At 46.8% G+C, this 20,481-nt stretch overlaps 1 protein-coding gene across 20 annotated transcripts in view; it reads right to left on the reverse strand.

Annotated features, from left to right (window-relative positions):
* Positions 1–20,029, reverse strand: part of PROM1 (prominin 1) — a 146,310-nt gene extending 126,281 nt beyond the window's left edge. For 9 of the 20 annotated variants that reach the window (XM_060417455.1, XM_060417452.1, XM_060417441.1 and 6 more), the window contains exons 1-2: positions 16,321–16,414; positions 15,296–15,415 (exon numbers count right to left, since the gene is read on the reverse strand). The gene's annotated coding sequence lies outside the window, so the exon portion shown is untranslated. Of the gene's footprint in view, positions 1–146; positions 338–15,295; positions 15,416–16,087; positions 16,415–19,784; positions 19,820–19,913 lie in introns of those variants that run through there. The other 11 variants (XM_060417444.1, XM_060417437.1, XM_060417428.1 and 8 more) reach the window with 4 other exon arrangements.
* Positions 20,030–20,481: the final 452 nt, after the last annotated feature.

Consider the following 20,481-nt stretch of genomic DNA (forward strand, 5'->3'; position numbering starts at 1 on the left):
AATCCTTTGGTTCCTTAGCGTGTACCAACCGCAATGCTAGTGGCTGGAGCTAGAACACCCACAAAGAGCCACCCTTGCTCCCATATACACACACAGACAGCCGCTATAAGTCCAAACACACGGAGCTTTCATTTGCTGGGAGTTACCTGCCATCCTCTGGAGAAGGGAATTGGCAATCTACTCCAGTATTCTTGCCTGGAGAATTCCATGGACAGAGAAGCCTGGCGGGCTACAGTGTGAGGTCGCAAAGAGTCGAACACAGCTGAGCGACTAACACACAGACACAGACACACACACACACACACACACGCACACACACCCTGCCATCTCCACTGGCAGACTGACAATTAAATGATGGACAGGAAGGTTGACTTAATAGTTCTTTCACTTACCCCAGAATCTAGCAGAGAACAGGTGCTCAAAAGAGCATTATTTGTTTGACAACGTTAAGTAAAAAAAAAAAAAAAAAAAAGGCTTCCCTGGTGGCTCATCAGGTAAAGAATCTGCCTGAAATGCAGGAGACCTGGGCTGGATCTCTGGGTTGGGAAGATTCCCATGGAGAAGGGAATTCTGGCCTGGAGAATTTCATGGGCTATGTAGTCCATGGGGTTGCAAAAAGTCAGACAGACTGAGCCACTTTCACTTTTAAACTGATCTTCGGGCTTCCCTGGTGGTTCAGTAGCTAAGACTCCACCCTCCAAATGCAAGGGCCAGGTTCAATCCCTGGTCAGAGGACTACATCCCACAACCCACAACTGAGAGTTCCCAGGCTGCAAATAAGATCCTGCAAAGGTCTTATAGCAAATAAGATCACAGCAAAGGTTAAAGATCCAAGACCCAGGGCACCAAGTAAATAATTTTTTTTGAAAGCAAGAAAACTGAAAGTTTAAACTGAGCTTGACTGTGCATATTTCTAGGATATTTCCTAGCTCAGGAAAATTCTGAAACCTGTACTATAGGCATGGAGAGGTTAGGTGTTCCCTGACACATCTAATCAGCTGCTCCAGGTCTCTGCTGGAACACCTCCAGAGACCCCCACACTTCTGCTCAAAGACAGCCCTCTCTGAGTGGGGCCCAGAGATGAGCTCCTCCCAGGAGCAGCCAGCTCTCCTGCCTCGAATTTGGACCCTGTTCCTTTTTATCCCTGTGACCTTGGCTGCTTCATCTCATTGAGCCTGTTTCCTCGTCTACAAAGTAAAAATAATTATGCCTCAGGAGGCTCTTTTTTACTCCTAATAACAATGATAGTAATAAGTAATGTCTGACCTGCAATGCCATAGACTGTAGTCCATCAGGCTCCTTTGTCCATGAGATTTCCCAGGCAAAAATACTCAAGTGGGTCGCCATTCCCTTCTCCAGGGGTCTTCCCAATGCAGGGATCGAGTCTGAGTCACCCGCATTGCAGGCAGATTCTTTACCACTGAGACACCAGGAAAGTCAATAATGGTAATAGCTAAAACTTAAAAAATGTTTGTTACGAATGAAGCAGTAGGCTGAGAGCTTTATGTGCATTATTTCATGTAGTCTTACCAATAATAACAGCAATCTATTATCTCCGTCTTAGAGATAAGCCTAAAAATTTCAGTAATTTGCCCAAGGTCACAGAGCTAGTAAGCGAAGCACTGAATTTGAACCCAGAGTGGCCTCCAGAGCCCATGATTATCCTAAAACACCAAAAACACCCCAAAAGATAACAGGAAACCCTCTGTGCTTGTACTCTCCCAACAGATAGTGGTGGTGGTGTTCAGTTGCTCAGTCGTGTCCACCAACTCTTTGTGACCCCATGGACTGCAGCACGCCAGGCTGTCTTTCACCATCTCCCTAAATTTGCTCAAATCCATGGCCATTGAGTCAGTGATGCCATCCAACCATCTCACCTCTGTCATCCCCTTCTCCTCCTGCCTTCAATCCCTCCCAGCATCAAAGTCTTTTCCAATGAGTCAGCTCTTCACATCAGGTGGCCAAAGTATTGGAGTTCAGCTTCAGCATCAGTCCTTCCAATGAATATTCAGGACTGATCTCCTTTAGGATAGACTGGTTTGATTTCCTTGCAGTCCAAGGGACTCTCAAGAATCTTCTCCAACACCACAGTTCAAAAGCATCAGTTCTTCAGCACTCAGCTTTCTTTATGGTCTAACTCTCATATCCATACATGACCACTGGAAACACCACAGCTGTGACTATATGGACCTTTGTCGGCAAAGTGATATCTCTTCTTTTCAATACACTGTCTAGATTTGTCATAGCTTTTCTTCCAAGGAGCAAGCATCTTTTAATTTCATGGCTCTAGTCACCATTTGCAGTGATTTTGGAGCCCAAGAAAATAAAGTCGGTCACTGTTTCTATTGTTTCCCCATCTGTTTGCCATGAAGTGATGGGGCTGTATGCCACAATCTTTGTTTTTTGAACGTTGAGCTCTAAGCCGGCTCAAATATAGATTAATAATAGATTCTTAAGTAGAATAGATCTATTCTATTAAATAGATTTAGTGTAGATTATTAAAGAAGAGTAAAATACTCTGTTTTCACCTTCATCAAGACAACATGAAACTCTCTTGGCCTGTACTCTCCCAACAGATAGTGTAGTGTGGATTGAAAGGGTCGGCCACTGGTATTCCTGGAGACACTGAATGCTTCAACTGTTTTTATCCATTTCATACCCCTCAACACCTACTCTATCTGGACCATCGCAGGTGTTTAATAAATGAATGAATAAATAGTAAAAATAGAACAATATTAAGATGTGTTCTGAGCAACCTTAGGCAGATAGCAACAGGACCTAACGATTTGTTCTGTTCACTTTGGCTTAGAGTTCTAATCCAAAAGTCTCACTATTCAGCACAACTGAATTTATTTTCTTTTTTTTTTTAATAGAAGTCTAGCTGCATTACAATATTGCATCAGCTACAGGTGTACAGCACAGAGGTTTTTTTTTAATTTTCTGCAGATTATATTCTATTATAGGTTGTTACAAGATATTGGATATAATTCCCTGTGCTATGTAGTAAATCCTTGTTGCTTATCTGTTTTATGTATAGTAGTTTGTACCTGGTAATCTCACATTCCTAATATGTCCCTCCTCACCCGCTCCTCTTTGGTAACCATAAGTTTGCTTTCTATGTGAGTCTCTTTCTGTTTTGTATATAGATTCATTTGTATCAATTTTTAGATTCCACATATTAGTGATATCATATAGTATTTGTCTTTCTCTGCCTGACTTATTTCTCTATGTATAATATCTCTGAGTCCATCCATGTTGCTGCAAATGGCAATACTTCATTCTTTTTTATCACTGAATAATATATGGGATTATATATATATATATACACACATATGGAAGATATATATATCTGGGAGTTATATATACACACACATATGGGAGACATATATATATATATATATATAACGTTTTCTTAAAGCAGTCATCTGTTGACGGGCACTTGGCTTGTTTCCATGTCTTCCATGGGAAATAACTGCTGCTATGAACACTGGGGTGCACCTACCCTTTCAAATGAGCGTTTTCAGGTTTTCCAGATATGTTCTCAGGAGTGGATCATATCTTTACCTTTACCTTTTTAAGGAATCTCCATACTCTTTAGTGGCTTTATATTCCCAGCAACAGTGTAGGAGGGTTCCCTTTTTTCCACACCCTCTCCAACATTTATTATTTGTAGACTTTTTGATGATGGCCACTCTGATGGGTGTGCGGAGAAGGCAGTGGCACCCCACTCCAGTACTCTTGCCAGGCAAATCCCATGGACAGAGGAGCCTGGTGGGCTGCAATCCATGGGGTCGCTGGGAGTCGGACACGACTGAGTGACTTCATTTTCACTTTTCACTTTCATGCATTGGAGAAGGAAATGGCAACCCACTCCAGTGTTCTTGCCTGGAGAATCCCAGGGACGGGGGAGCCTGTTGGGCTGCCGTCTATTGGGTCACACAGAGTCGGGCACGACTGAAGCGACTTAGCAGCAGCAACAGCACTCTGATGAGTGTGAGGTGAATACCTTTGGATTTAGTGCAACTGAATTTCTATATCATCTGTTATAGGCGAGGCCAGAGAGGGTGATGCTGTTCCCATAGACACACTGAGTTATTAGATGCAAAAATTAGGTCTCCCTTTCTGAAATTGCTCCTCACGTTTCCTGCCCAGACAAAATGTAAACGTGAGACAACAGGTCACCCTCGAAAGAGCTAGAAGAATCATTCAGATTCAGTCGTGAACAACTAGTGTGGTCCCTAGTAGGTCATGTAAACCCCTGCACTTCACGTTCCTCATTGGTCGACGGCAGTACTCAATGACCACAGAAGGCCAGAGGCCACCCTCAGACAGTGCGTGCAGACGGGACATTTCCAGTATCACAGACAGGTCTGCGGGACAGTGCTGCCTTAGAGTGAACCATAAAAGGAAAAAGTAAAGCAGGACTGCAATAACGAACTCAGGTTTCAAGAAAAGTTGTCAGGGTTATGTAACATTAGAAATGAAGTGTTGACGGACATATCATTTATTGTCACTACACAACCCCTGGTCATTCAACAATCCTTGTTGAATTCAACCTCTTAAGGCAAGAGGTTCCTTATGAAGAACTAAATATTCTCCTCTGTGTCTAAGACTAAAACAAAATAGCTTAATGAGTATATTATTCTAATTAACCTGACAATTTCTATGAGTAATTGTGTTCCAAAAAAATTTTGTTTGTATGACTAACAAATATGGCAGCATATGACTCTATAGAAAAATAAATCAGTATCCTCTCAACATCTACTGACTTATCTTCTTAAGACTGAAATTTGTGTGAAGACCATCTGGGAGAGAGAGAGACAGACAGAGACAGAAAGAGGAAGAGAGTAATTGTTCTTAATAGAAATTCCACTAGTTTTGAAAGGAATGGGTTCACACAAGGCAGGGTTCTCTTATAAATGTTTTACCTCATGATTTCCTGTTAATCTTGCTTTTTTCCACTTGCCTCTGGGCTTAGATTCCAAAAAAAATAGTATTGTTGGTGTTTAATAACCAAAAGTTAGAAATACATTCTTGAACTTTGAAAGGCTTCAGCTAAGACTTGGAACTCATCCATTAAGCCCACTGCATGCTGGCTCAAAGATGGAGAGGAAAATCTTCAATCCAGTTTGGAGCAAGAGGAGGAAAGAGAGAGAAGGGGCCAGGCCAAAGACAGTGTCTCCGAGCCTGGATTCCAAACACGAAACCTGGGGGGAGCTTGGAAAACTCAGTCGCAATTTAATGGGGCAGGTGTGGAGTAGCTTTATACTTTATGTGCTGACTCTGTCTTTGGTGACTTTGGAATAAATGCCTCATCTCTAGGGCTGGCTTTCCCTCTGACATCATTTTTAACATGTACTAACTCAGATGGGGAGTCATAATTTGCCTTTAGTAACCGTATGAGAAACAGGAGAACAGCAAAAGGTGAGAGAATTATAAAGTGTTAGGATACTCACTCTCATTTTCTTGAGGAAGGCAAGGTTCTTTCCAGCCAAATGCTATTGAGAGGTTGCAGAAGGAAGTAGGCAGGAAAATTCCACAATTTCTGATTCTCTACTTTTCAGTTTTTATCATAGCTCCAAAAAGATCCACCCAGGAACTTTTAATTTATGCAACACAGAACTTATATCCAGGACTTCCCTGCTGGTCCAGAGGTTCAGAATCCACTTGACAATACAGGGAACATGGGTTTGATCCCTGGTCCAGAAAGATCACACATGCTTCAGGGCAACTAAGCCCGTGTGCCACAACTACGGAGTCAGTGAGCTACATCTACTGAAGCCCGCGTGCCCTAGAGCGCGTGCTCTGCACCAGGAGAAGCCACAGCAGTGAGCCACCTGCACACTGCGCGTGGAGAGTGGCCCCCACTCACCACAACTGGAAGACCCTCGCGCATCCACAAAGACACCATAATGCAGCAAAACAGCCACAAACCAGAAAAACAAAAAAGCTTACATCTATGCACACGCTGTTTTGCCCATCTGGGAATAATTACCGTTATTACTTTCCTCTAAAGAATTACTAATTTGCATTGTCTCCATCAGCATCTGAAAGCACTTATTAAGCATCTATTAAGATTGTTCCTTCATATATTCATCCATTCAGTAGTATCTACTCAGCCCCTGACACCTAGCTGGATCCTGCAGAGCCCTCCTAGATAACCAGAGATTTGGCTCAGAGAGTAAAGAATCTGCCTGCAACGTGGAAGTCCTAGGTTCGATCCCTGGGTCAGGAAGGTCTCCCAGAAAAGGAAACGGCAATCCACTCCAGTGTTCTTGCCTGGAGAATTCCGTGGACAGAGGAGCCTAGTGGGCTACAGTCCATGGGGTCACAAAGAGTTGGACACGACTGAGAGACTAACACTTTCACACTTTATGGCTCAGGTAATGTTTCAACAGCAAGGAAGACCTGATGGCTACTTGAAATTATGTGATCAAGACAATCATTTCTGAAAATAGAAGGTTCCTCCCAGCTCAGCACACAGCCCCTTCTTCTTTTCCCTATTCAAACTCTGAGCAAAACCTGGGGAATTGGGAGGTAGGTCTTTGGGGTGTGAGTCCACCTTCTCCCCAGGACTTCAGGCTTCCTCAGCAAATCTGTCTTTCCTTTCACCCAACATTCGTCGCTCAGTGTTGTATTCTTCTTTCCTAAGAGATTCTTTTCTTAAAATTTTATTTATGTGTTTATTTTTCTTTGTTGGCTCTGCTGGGTCTTTGTTGCTGCAAGGGCTTTGCTGTAGTTTCAGAGAACAGGGGCTACTCTCTAGTTGTGGTGTGCACGCTTCTCACTGCCGCAGATTCTTTGTACAGCACAGGCTCCAGGGCATATGAGCTTCAGCAGTTGCAGCATGCGGGCTCAGGGGCTGCGGAACACAGGCTTAGTTGCATGTGGAATCCCCCCAGACCAGGGATTGAACCCATGTCACCTATATTGGTAAGCAGATTCTCATCCACTCTACTGCTGGGAAAACCCTAGATTCTTGAGCAAAAAGCAGCTGAATCTGAGTTCAGTAACACAGTTCCTCATTAGCAGCTGGATATTCTAGTTACTCTGACCCAAAATATACTTAAAAAAGTCAGTCACCCTGTGTCAGGGACAGTTGTGGGGAAGTTTTATATTTTACACACTGAATCACACATAATCATTTCAAAACTTATGAAGAAAGTCGTTTATCAAACCTTGTCTTTTCCTCTTATTTCCTAGCATATTTCCCTCATTGTGAGACTTTCTAAAAAAGCATTCTCTTCAAAATTCTATTCTGCTTCACACTTGGCTACCTAAGCTATCATCAGATATTTACTTTAAACCCACTACACTTTTTTGCTACTTGAAACCCTATTTATTTTTGCCTGAGCAATTAAAGTGTTACATTATAGTCCCAACCAGCTACTCATGCCAGAGTGAAAAACTGAGGTGTGTTTTGCAGGGAAAGCTTGGGAGGTGGAGGCTGAACAGCCCTGGGAATGTGGCCCAGCTCTGCTGCTCTATCCACTCACTCACTCACTCATTCATTCTCTTGCTCGTAACCAGCGTTGACTCAGCCCCTGCTGTGGACAAGACTCAGCAAAGACACAGAGCAGAGAGTGAGACAAAGGACACCCCTGGCCCCCCAGAGCCAAACCTCTCACAAAGGAGAACATGACACATACAAGCCAACAGAGCAACAAGCGTGTTCATGTATTCTCTTGGGTAAGTACTTGACCTCTCTGAATTTCAGCCTCCTCACCTACGAAATAAAGGTTTTACAAAGATTAAATGAGATGATGTGTGCAACATACCTGGCACACAGTAGGCAACGAATGGAGGCAATTATTCTGCTCCTGTTCGCTCTCTGTCAACCTTTCTTTCACCCCTACCCCTCAATGTTACTTTCAATTTCTAGTGGGGTAGGGCTCTTGGAACCACAAGCTAAATATTTATCCCACAAATATAACATAATATTTATCCTACAACTATTAACATCCTAAGGATTTGTAAGGCTCGAAGCCAGGGAGGCTGAAGGAGCTGGATATAGTCTCATCTCTGCTATGCAAAAGAAATTGTCCAAGACTCAGAAATGGGTCACGGAGATGAGTGGGCATCTTTTCAGTGGAGTGACGTATGTGATCTAAAGGACCTTCTGGGAATTACTGGATATTACTGCAGCCATGAAATTAAAAGACACTTACTCCTTGGAAGAAAAGTTATGACCAACCTAGATAGCATATTGAAAAGCAGAGACCTTACTTTGCCAACAAAGGTCTGTCTAGTCAAGGCTATGGTTTTTCCTGTGGTCATGTATGGATGTGAGAGTTGGACTATGAAGAAAGCTGAGTGCCAAAGAATTGATGGTTTTGAACTGTGGTGTTGGAGAAGACTCTTGAGAGTCCCTTGGACTGCAAGGAGATCCAACCAATCCATTCTGAAGGGGATCAGCCCTGGGATTTCTTTGGAAGGAATGATGCTAAAGCTGAAACTCCAGTACTTTGGCCACCTCATGCGAAGAGTTGACTCATTGGAAAAGACTCTGATGCTGGGAGGGATTGAGGGCAGGAGGAGAAGGGGAGGACAGAGGATGAGATGGCTGGATGGCATCACTGACTCGATGGACGTGAGTCTGAGTGAACCCCAGGAATTGGTGATGGACAATTTGTAAGGCGTGCTGCGATTCATGGGGTTGCAGAGAGTCAGCCACGACTGAGCGACTGAACTGAACTGACTGACAGAGGTGTGTATTTCATTGTAGTTCTATTGACTAGGTTATATCACAACTCTGTAAGGGTTCTGTTCTGTCTGTTGAATCAATCAGTCATGTCTGACTCTTTGCAACCCCATGGACTGCAGCAAGCTAGGCTTCCTTGTCCTTGACCATTTCCTGGAGTTTGCTTAAACTCATGTCTGTTGAGTTGGTGATGCCATCAAAGGTCAATATAGTCAAAGTTATGGTTTTTCTGGTGTTCATGTATAGATGTGAGATTCGGACCATAAAGAAGGCTGTGTGCCGACTGATGCTTTCAAATGGTGCTGGAGAAGACTCTTGAGAGTCCCTTGGACTGCAAGCAGATCAAACCAGTCAGTTCTAAAGGAGATCAACCCTGAATGTTCATTAGAAGAACTGATACTGAAGCTGAAGTTCCAGCACTTCAGCCACCTGATGTAAAGAGCTGATTCCTTGGAAGAACCTGATGCTGGGAAAGGTTGACGGCAAGAGAAGTGGCCAAGCAGAGGATGAGACAGACAGCATCCTGAGTAAACTCTGGGAGACAGTGAAGGACATGTGGGAGCCTGGCTTGCTGCAGTCTGTTGGGTTAAAAGAGTCAGACATGACTTGGTGACTGAACAACAACATAAGTTCATCAAGAAGACAAAGGGAGTGAAGAGACAGAAATTCACATTTTAAGGTAAGGCAAGAAAAATTTAAAGCTTTTTTCCTGCCATCTGGGCTTCTCCCTCCCCTCTGGTGTGCATCAGAACCTGCATTATGTTTTAACCAGACCTGCTCAACCATGAAGATCTATTTTTCTCCTACTGGCTCCAGCCAAGTAATTCCTTAGAAGATAATAATCCTGCCTCAACCCTATAAGGGGTCAGGAAGACCCACTCTCACCTTGTACATGCAGAGATCATCAGTGAGCTTTATTCACAAGGCCAACATATTTCCCGTTGAGATAGTGACTGCTGCCAACAGACTGGCCAGATGACCTGGGGAGATACTGTGCTACACCAGATGGGAGTTTACACTTAAATATTTACTTATGCCCTAAAAGTGGGCTTCACAGATGGCTCAGTAGTAAAGAATATCCAATGCAGGAGAAATAAGACAATGGGGTTTGGTCCCATTACCCAGTCCAAGCTCACTCTGCTTATCACACAACAGGCCAATAAATCTGAGACAAGGTGTTGAGAAAAGAAAGGGGCTTTATTTGGGAGCCAGCTGACCAAGAAGATGGCAAGCTAGCACCTCAAAATAACCATCCTGTGGGGCCTGGATGCCAGGTTTTTTTTTTTTTTTAAGGGACTAGATTTAGTGGGAGGTGAGGCAACAAGATAAAAAGACTATACAGTCCTTACAAACGTCCCCTACAATGGCAAGTCTCAGGCAGGGGGAGGTGCTAGTTTCACTTCCTTAAAGTCCTTCACAGGTAGGCCATTATATACACAGTTATCTCCCTGAGGCAGGCCATTACATACACGGACAATAACAAAAGTAGCAAGATGAGGGTTAAAGTCACAGAAGCAGATCCAGTATAAATTCAAAAATAACCTTTCCTGATTACAATCTCTGGGTCAGGAAGATCCCCTGGAGGAGGGCATGGCAACCCACTCCAGTATTATTGCCTGGGAAATCCCATGGACAGAAGAGCCTGGTTGGCTACAGTCCCTGGAGTTGCAAAGAGTCAGACACAACTGAGTTCTCATGCAACACACCGTTATTTTTTTTCTATTTATTTATTTATTTTTGGAGGCTAATTACTTTACAATATTGTATTGGTTTTGCCATACATTGACATGATTCCACCACAGGGGTACATGTGTTCCCCATCTTGAACCCCCTTCCCACCTCCCTCTCCATCCCATCCCTCTGGGTCATCCCAGTGCACTAGCCCCGAGCACCCTGTATATCATGCATCGAACCTGGACTTGCAATCTGTTTCACATATGATAATATACATGTTTTAATCCATTCTCCCAAACCATCCCACCCTCGCCCTCTCCCACAGAGTCCAAAAGACTGTTCTATACATCTGTGTCTCTTTTGCTGTCTCACATACAAGGTTATCATTACCTTCTTTCTAAATTCTATATATATGCATTAGTATACTGTATTGGTGTTTTTCTTTCTGACTTACTTCACTCTGTATAACAGGCTCCAGTTTCATCCACCTCATTAGAACTGATTCAAATGTATTATTTTTAATGGCTGAGTAATACTCCATTGTGTATAGGTACCACAGCTTTCTTATCCATTCATCTTCTGGTGGACATCTAGGTTGCTTCCATGTCCTGGCTATTATACACAGTGCTGCGATGAACACTGGGGTACACGTGTCTCTTTCAATTCTGGTTTCCTCAGTGTGTATTCCCAGCAGTGGGACTGCTGGGTCATAAGGCAGTTCTATTTCCAGTTTTTTAAGGAATCTCCACACTGTTCTCCATAGTGGCTGTACTAGTTTGCATTCCCACCAACAGTGTAAGAGGGTTCCCTTTTCTCCACACCCTCTCCAGCGTTTATTGCTTGTAGACTTTTGAATAGCAGCCATTCTGACTGGTGGCAACACGCTGTTAATGTCACCAGCTATATTCCTTGTCTTTTGCCCATTTTATGAGACTATTGCTTCTTGCGTTATATGTGACTGAGCCTCAGATTAAATTAATGATGATTAGGTGACTTGAAACGACTGACCAAATGTAGAGTTCTATAAGATGAGTGACTGTAATGCTGTCTGTCTAGGTATGGGAAGAAGCAGCAAGAGGGAACCATCTCCTGGACCCTAACAGAGCAGTGAGGCAGGCTGTCCAGAGGCTTTTGCTTATTGTTCTAGCTTGAGTCTGGCGCCTTAGACCACTCGGCCGTCCTGAGGGCCCTTGCTTATTGTTAACAGGGTTCAGTCCAGTGATAGCACACTGAGTGGCCTGTCAACAAAAGCCTTGCCTGACCTGGGTATGAGGATTCCCAGCACTGTGGGACAAACTGGTCACAAACTGCCTCCCAAACCTTGGTTGAAATTAGGACCAAAAGGGAAGTGATTATAAAATAAAGAAAGCTGCCTGTCACCCTGTCCATAACAGTTGAGCCATTAGCTGCTGCAGCGGCTGACCTGACCTGCAGTGCACCCGCTAGGCATCCAGGACAACGATCAGAATGAGATGCTGTGTGTTCTGGGAAAACTGGGCCTTCTTGCACTCAGATACTCTCAAGAGGAGTGTTTCATGAGCCTGGATTCTTGCATCTCTCCATTCGTAGAGAAGCCCTCACACCATCCATTAAGACGATTATCCCTCGGGGCCAGCAGCAACCTTCTATGAGATGGGTGATTCACTGCACAAACTCCTTTCACCAAAGTCACGTATACAGTGGGTGGCCACCCCCTTCATCTCTTTGGAGTAGTTCTCAGAGCTCTCTGAGAGACTGACTTCCCCTGGGTTATGATCCTCAGTTTGCTATGAGTAAAATTTTCCATTTCTTTCTTAGATTGACTACTGGTTAATTTTTCCCTTGACATCAAGTAACAGTGAGCATGCAGGGAGACAGGTGATTACATCCATGGGACAGTTTGCTAGCTGCTGCCATTTGATGGCCATCTACTGTCTGTCTGTTCAAGAATCGAGCAAAGTGCTTTCCATACATTCCTTTATTTAATTAAACCCTCCAGCGAGGGCAACGTTATCCCCATTTTCCAGAGAAGGAAATTGAGGCTCCAACCTCAGGCTGTACTATCTTTTCCAACAGTAAGAACAGCATGCGTGCTAAGTTGCTTCAGTCGTGTCTGACTCTTTGTGACCCTGTGGACTGTAGCCCGCCAGGCTCCTCTGTCCATGGAGTTTCCCAGGCAAGAATACTGGAGTAGGGTGCCATGCCTCCTTCAGGGGATCTTCCCAACCCAGGGATTGAACCCGTGTCTATTATGTCTCCTGCACTGGCAGGCGGTTCTTTACCACAAGCACCACCTCGGCAGCCCAACCGTTTATTAAGGTAACCATGACTCTCAATATTTCATTTCCTGTTTAAGATGATCATAGGAAGCAGGTATTATACAAGCAAATTAAACAAAAAAATCTGGGGCAGCCTCTATGTGCCAGGAGGTGCTGGGTGGCAGGAACACAGCAGGTGACAGTCCTTGCCTTTCTAGAGTGTTCCGTCCAGGAGGGAAAGTGGACCTGAACAGATATGTACGTAGGATGATTTGTTTCAATACCCCACCTTCTGCCTCCCAGCTGAAAGTGCTTACCAGGGGAACACTCAAAAACCTTCAGACTGGAAGCAAAGACCCAAAACTTTTCTGTTTCTTATTTGCGGCAAAAAGGCTCCAGCCTCCTATAGCTTCCCTGAGTTCCAAAGGGCAAATCCAAACAGTTTCTAATCAGGGGAGTGAGGGAATGCAGACACAGAGGAAAGGCGGTCAAGAAACAATGGCACAGCAGCAGAACAGGGACCTGGCTCTTCCTGAAGGGGTGTGCAGAACAATCTGACATGTATCTCTGAGTTCTTCGGCAGGAGCCCAGGTGGGGAATGGTAACTTCAGGCTGAGCACAAGGATGTGGACCCTTCTGACTGGAATCAGGAAGCTGATGACTGAGATTCCTGGAACACCACCCTACAGCCTCAGCACCAACCAATCAGAGGCAGGTCACACACCCTGCAGCCCTCCCTGCAAATTCTGCTTATAAAAACTCTTCCCCCAAAACCATCAGGGAGTTCGGGCTACTCGAGCATGAGCCGCACACTCTCCTTGCTTGGCCCTTGCAATAAACCTTTTTCTGCTCCAAACTCTGATGTTTCAGTATGTCTGGCTTCACCGTGCTTCAGGGACTTAACTTGGGTTTGATAACACTCAGATTCAGTCAGTGACATTGTAGGGCTCAACTGCAAAGTGTCTAGAATTTGGAGAAAATGAGGAGTGAGGGATGAGACTAGAGCAGGGGGCTGGGAGGGCCAGGCTATGAAGGGGCTCACACGCCAACCATGCTAAGGCATTTGGACCACTCTGCAGGCAACGGAGGAGTCGTCAGTGTTATAAAGTAGAGGAGTGACAGGATGACACTAGTTTTCGGTGCCTCGCTCCAGAAGGAGAGCTGGGGACCAGGAGGGTGTGTAGAGTGGGAGAGAGGAGCCTGACCAGAGGCCGCCCAGGGTGGGTGCTGAGAAGCTGGCTCATGAGGGCCTTGGTGTCCTAATCAGGATTCTGGCTCTTTCCTCTCTGTTGAAGGGGTCTGGCCTTTGGAACATCCATGAGATTTAATCTCTCCTTGTGTTGTTTCCTTCCAATTGCTGGCAAGAAGGGCAATTATTATATGTAGCTAACATCTGTTGGCCTCAGCATCCTAGGTCTACAAAATGAAGTCTCATTTACGCTTATGTCCCGGTGAGGAGTCTCCAAGCCCTGCCCCCTCTGCCTACCTAGGCAGAAAATCAGATGCCTTTTAGAGTACCAGTGAGGTATTTTGGGGAGTCCTCAAAGGCGTCTGGCTTCTCAGGTGGTGCAGTGGTAAAGAACCAGCCTGCCAATGCAAGAGGCTCAAGAGATGCGGGTTCCATCCCCACGTTGGGAAGATCCCCTAAAGGCAACCCACTCCAGTATTCTGGCCTAGAGAATTCCGTGGACAGAGAAGCCTGGCGGGATCTTTGGTCCATGAAGTCACAAAGAGTCAGACATGGCTGAGCACACACACGCACAAACCAAACGTGTCTGTCCCCTGCCGCCCCCCCCCCACTCAGAACCTGACATGTCCTCAGCTGCTGCTGTAACACCCATGACCACAAAGCCACTTGGGGAGGCCCCTCTCCTGCCTCTGCGGACAGAGCTTATCACAGGACACCAACACCCTTGCACCATCACCTCCAAATTGCTACAAGGTCTGCAAAACGTGGAGCTCCAGGGGTACCACTCTGATCAGGGGGGTGTGGCCTCATCCCCAAATCTGGGCCATAATGTGGAAGGCTAAAAGACTCCCCAGAGAGCATCCAGGGAAATGATTCTCAACACTAGCTCAGGGGTCCCCAACCCCTGGGATCCGATGCCTGACGATCTGAGGCGGAGCTGATGTAATAATAATAAAGTGCACAATAAATGCAATGCACTTGAATTATCCCCAAACCACCCCCCCTCCCCTCCCGCGCCGGCCGCTCAGTCCATGGGAAAAAACTGTCTCCCATGAAGCGGCTCCCTGGTGCCACAAAGGTTGGGGACCATGGTCCTAGCTCCCCATCACTGAGGGTCGGCCCAAAGGGTTCCCCCACTAAGCTCCAAGGAGACCCAAATAAACCTGGATCTTTTTGCCCCTTCAGGACCCTCTTCACAAGGTTTGGCTTCTCAGGCACCCTGTCCCCCACTATGAAGTGTTAGTCGCTCAGTCGTGTCCGACTCTTTGCAACCCCATGGACTGGGGCTTGCAAGGCTCTTCTGTCCATGGGATTCTCCAGGTAAGAATACTGGAGCAGGTTGCCATTCCCCTGCCCCTCACTTTACCCACCTCCCAAATGCCCCAGTGGTGCCTACAGCCAGTGTTCCCAGGGCCAGCAAAGCACCCCCCGTACCACCCTCTTTCACACACCAAGGCTCAGATCTCCCCCTCTCCCTTCTTTGCAGAAACTCACGTGGTCCTTGATATGGGCACCGGGAGCCACACGGAATTCAGGAGACTGTAGCTAGGGAGTCACTGGAAGACGGGACAGAGGGTTCCAGATCCTGAGCTCAGGGATCTTTGCTTCCAGCCCCTGGTGGGAGAAGAGAGAACACTGGAGAAGCCCAGACCAGAAGCTTATGATTAGGAACAGTTGTAGTAAGATTAGCCCTGCTTCCGGAAGGAGTGTTGAGGCTGGAGAGGTGTGGGCATCAAGCTTTGCAAAACAAAGGGCACCACCAGGATGTGTATCTGAAACAGCTGCTACCTGATAAAAGCCCATTTACTCCTCCATCACCAGAAGCCTTTTCTCAAAGGACTTCTGCTCTGAGTGTGGTTCTCTAACTCTGGGGCAGGGAGCCCTAGAACAGGACAGGGTCCAGGTCCTACCCCTATTTCAAGGGGAGCACATGCCCAGGTGTCAGGTACATATGTCGGGTTACTAAATAAGAGCTTCATTTAAGAAAAAAAGCATCTATCCCACCCCACCTCAACATTTAGAATCGGCCTAGGGAAAGCCCTGAAGTGGGCATTCCCCGGCGGTCCAGTGGTGAGGATTCTGGACTTCTACTACAGGGAGCATCAGTTCGATACCTGGTTGGGGAACTAATCCTACAAGCTACACGGCGAGGCCAAAAAATAAATTTCAAAAAGAAAGAGCAGTCCAGAACTAGACAAGCAGTCAAGCAGCACACAAATAAGAATGTGACTGGCAGTAACTGCCACTTGTCCACCAGTGTCCATCTCCCCGTCTTGTTTCACTCACAGCGACCTCAGAAAAGCAGTGACCCACGCCTCCTCCAGGGAAGAGCACATTTCCCAGCCTTTCTCGGAGCTAGGTGTGCCCCGCTTCACTAAGTTATGGTCAAGCCGAATGAAGCTAGAGTGGAGTAGGCAGTTCTCGGAAATGTCCTTAGAAGGCGTATTAGGAGGGTTCTCCAGAGAAACAGAACTGAACAGGAGATCTATACGGAGATTTATTACTACAGATTGGCTCACGTGACTTTGGAGGCTGAGGAGTTCCTCGATCTCCCCACAGCAAGCTGGAGCCCCAGGGAAGTCGGTGGTATAATCCAGTCTGAGTCTGAATGCTTGAGAACCGGGGAAGCTGATAAAGTAAATCCCAGAGGAGATGAAATGAAGCGTCGCAGCTCAAGCAGGAAGAAAGAAGAGGGGGAAATCTCTTCTTACTCAACCTTTTGTTCCATTCAAACCCTCAGTAGGTTGGACAACGCCCTACCTCTTTGGGAAGGGTGATCTAATTCACTAAAGCCACTCATTCAAATGCTAATCCTATCAGGAAACACTCTCACAAAGACACCCAGAAACAGTGTTTAAACTGGGCACCTGTGGCCAGTCAGGTGACACATTGAATGAACCATCACAAAAGGAGATGGTAGTTCTTCACCACTTCCTCCTACCTGCTGGCCAGAATTTGATTGATGGCTGGAGCTCCAACAGCCATGTTGGGCCATGAGTTCACCTTGAGACTGGAAGCCACATACAGCAGGCATGAAAGGAGCAGTGGAGAATTACTCCAGCCCACACTGCCTTCCTTCCACCAGTGACTATGAGCAGCAAACATCTCTATAAGATTTATGCTACATATTTTCATTTTTTCTATTACTTGTAACCAAACATCTTCATAGCGAAATGCCAATATATCACATTTGATGAAAAGTGGTGGGTCCTGTGGGGGCTTTTTTTATTTGTCATTCATTGCTGCCTTTATTAGTAGAGTGTATTTGGACGGACATTCTCATTCCAACCACTGACTTTTCACTCAGGAAACGTCTGACTATAGCTGTTGCACACTTAATAGAGCAAGAGGTTGGGAGGAGGGAGGATAAATTCCAGATTTGAGGCAGAACAAACCACTTCCTCCATCACTCATTTGTTCATTTTCATCAACCAAAATGCTGACTGACTCTTTTCCAGGGGTTGTGCAATATCTCACTGAATTGTCACCAACACCACCATGAGGGATGATACCTCATCCCCTCGTTCCAGATGAGGAAACCAAGGTTCTGAGAAGAAAGGAGATGGCAGAGTGATGATCAGTCTGCCTCCCTTGATTCCACAGTAATTATTTTTCAAAATCATCAGCCATGTTTTCATTTGACTAGTGGGAACTTGATTTGCACAGACTTAATCCAACAAGGCAGAGAATGAAACAGTACAGAGAGTTCAATTTCCAGGTGATGAGAGGCTGGGGTCAGGCAATCAGCTAACCACTATCCACTGAGTGCCTAGTGCGTGCCATGCACTATTTTTAGAGTGGGTTGTCACTGATGTGGTGTTTACAGGGCACCTTCCCTCTGAAGTGTGAGCATCTCTGTTTCTGTGCAGAACCCACACTGCCCTGGCACACTCTCATCGTTCAGATGGAAAAATACCAGCCAGGGGTACTGGGAGCTGGGTCTGGTTCCCCTTGTACCACCTGCCAGCTGTGTGCCTTCAGAGAGCTTGGTTAACCTTTCTGGTCTTCTGTCTCTTCTTTCAGGGCCTTCAGGGATTTTCCCGCAGCCCCTTTGATGGTGTTCTTTTCAAGTGTCCCTTAATTCAAACTTGGTCAAAGCTCATCAGGCAGTGCCATTTAGAGTTTTCCAGGAAATTACACTCTCGGTGGAAACTCAGGAACCTTCCGTTAGGCCCCCCGAATAATTCACATAAATAAATATTAAGCTTCAGTTGCAGTTTCCTTTTGTAAAAGACAGACGGCGTTTGAGGAGGAGCTGCAGTTACAATTGAACTAGTTCCTGGAATCTTGTTTTCACTTTCTCCTCGATTTTTTTCTTTTAGGAACCTCCTCTGGGAAGGAGCCCCATCGTAATGTGTTTCAAAAGTACACTTGGTAATAAGAAGCTGGGGTTCTTGATTACACTAACAGACAGAACCAGAGTCCCAAGTCGGTCTTGGAGCTGTGATTCTACAGGTCAGAATAAGGCCGGGAAGCACCTTATGCTTAAGAAGCACCCACGGACTTCCCGGGTGGTCAAGTGGTTAAGAATCCACCTGCCAATGCAGGAGACGTGGGTTTGATCCCTGGTCTGGGAGGATTCCACATGCAACTAAGCCCGTGTGCCCCAACCACTGAGCCCCTGTGCACTACAGCCTGTGTTCCACAACGAAAATAGCCCTTGCTCCCTGCAACTCGAGAAAGCCTGCACACAGCAGCAGAGAGGCAGCGCACCCAGGAATAAATAAAGAAGTGAGAAGCACTCAGGTCCTGGGCTAAACCAAGACGAGAGTCCAAGCCCTGAGGTTACAGGGAAGTTGGAGTCAGAAGCTTCAATCCTGATCTTTATCTGTGTATTAGCTGTGTGATCCTGGGAAAGTGTTTTACTGAACTCACAAAGTACTGATGAGCAGGGGTCCATGTCATCTGCCAGATCATCACGGGCCCAGCTGAAGGGCTGATGAGTGGAAAGTGAGAAGGCCATGGGTGTTCCACGGCCTGGAGGGGAGATTACCGAAAGGCAGGGACCCCTGAAGGTGAGCAATGCCACCAAAGTGGACGGGGCATGAAATGACTTCGCTAAGAAAAGATAGTCCAGGATGTGAAAGATGACCAGGATTTGACCAGGTGAGCTGAGCGCACGGCAGGTATCAGGACTAAATGCGGCAGAGCCAGGTGCCCACCTGAACTCCTGACTCACGCCTTTTGAGGAGTCAAGAAAGAAAACTAGAAAGTGATGGAGGAGTGGGGGAATTGTGATGGGAGGGGAGGGAGATCGCGTGGGCTCGCCTCCGCGCATGCGCTCTACCTCTAAACGCGAAGGGAAGTCACTCAAGGATGCCGGACCCTCATGGAGCCATCAGATGCTGAAGGCCCTTCCCGGGTCCCTGAATCTTCATCAGTAAGTGAGGCGCTCCTGCCTTCTCTCTTTCCCACCACGATGGTCTCTTTCTCCGCCCAGGGGAGCCAGGCTTTCACCCTGGAAGCCAGATCCTGCCCCAGCTTTGCTCAGAAGTCCCTGAGGGTCGCCACCTCAACCTAGACTCAGAACAGCTTGGAAAGTGCCCAGGGTGGCCTCTGATGATCTGCCCCCTGCCACCCCCCAGCTCCAGCCTTCCTGTGGCCCCCAGGCCCCAGCACACTGCCCTGAGGCTGCGTGCTGGCTGCATCCTCCCCCTGGGGTCTCAGCCCTTCTCAAGGCTCCCCATCAATGTGGCTGCGGTTTTCTTTGGGGCACCTGTCATCTCAGATACCTAACCTGTCTAGTTCTTTCCTGTCTGCCCTTTCCAGTAGAAGAGGAGCTCCTGGGAACAGAGACCTGGGGTCTGCTTGCTGCCATCTGCCCCGGAGTCTGGGGCAGAGCGCCAGCCCATAATATCTGAACAGTCCCTATCTCACATGAGCTCGAATAATACAGTTATTGCAGAGATAGCACCGAGTTTAGTAAATGTTGGGTTGGTCAACATGTTTGTCCCAAGCGACTCAGTACTTAGGAAGGACTCACCTGTTTGTTTCTACCCCAATCTCCCGTCTTCCAGGCTCCCAGAAGTCCTTCCCGGGACTTCTCATTCACCCCCGGGCCCCCGCTGGCCCCTCTGCCCTGTCTGCCAGCCCCTGGCTGTCCCTAACTGACCTGCGGGTTCCCGGCCGCCCGCTGCTGGCTTGGCTGTGCCCCTGGAGGACACGGCGTGTGCCACACTTGCACACACTGTGGCCCAGGCTGTTCGGAGGTTGGCAGCTCTAGCCTTTGTCCTGCTGCCCCTGGACCCCGTGTGGCCGGGGCCTGGGTGCGGCCATCACCCCGGGCGACATCCAGTGCATGCCAGGGCATGTAGTGAAGCTGGACCATTTCGTAGAGACAGAGAAAACAAAACCCTTCCTTGAGCCTTGACTGATGGCTTCTTTTCTTGGGACCCACACAGAAATAGACGGTCTGAGAGTCTCCCGCAGTGACCTGGGATCAGGAGCACAAAGCCTGCTGACGCCCCTGCCCTCGACCTACCATCCACCTGCAAGATTCACGGAGATGGCGAGCGGTCTGCAGGGGGGAGGCCCAGGAATGCTCCAGAAAGGCTCTCTCCTCCTGCCTCTTGCTCACAACTCACAGGGAATTAAACAATAAGCAGGGTCTCATGAAAGCTGCTCTGAGAAGCAGTCACAACTGCCAAAGGATTTTATTATTTTTTAAAATTTGTTTCCAA

The sequence above is a fragment of the Ovis aries genome, chromosome 6 (assembly GCF_016772045.2).
Source record: "Ovis aries strain OAR_USU_Benz2616 breed Rambouillet chromosome 6, ARS-UI_Ramb_v3.0, whole genome shotgun sequence".
Taxonomy (NCBI): Eukaryota; Metazoa; Chordata; class Mammalia; order Artiodactyla; family Bovidae; genus Ovis; species Ovis aries.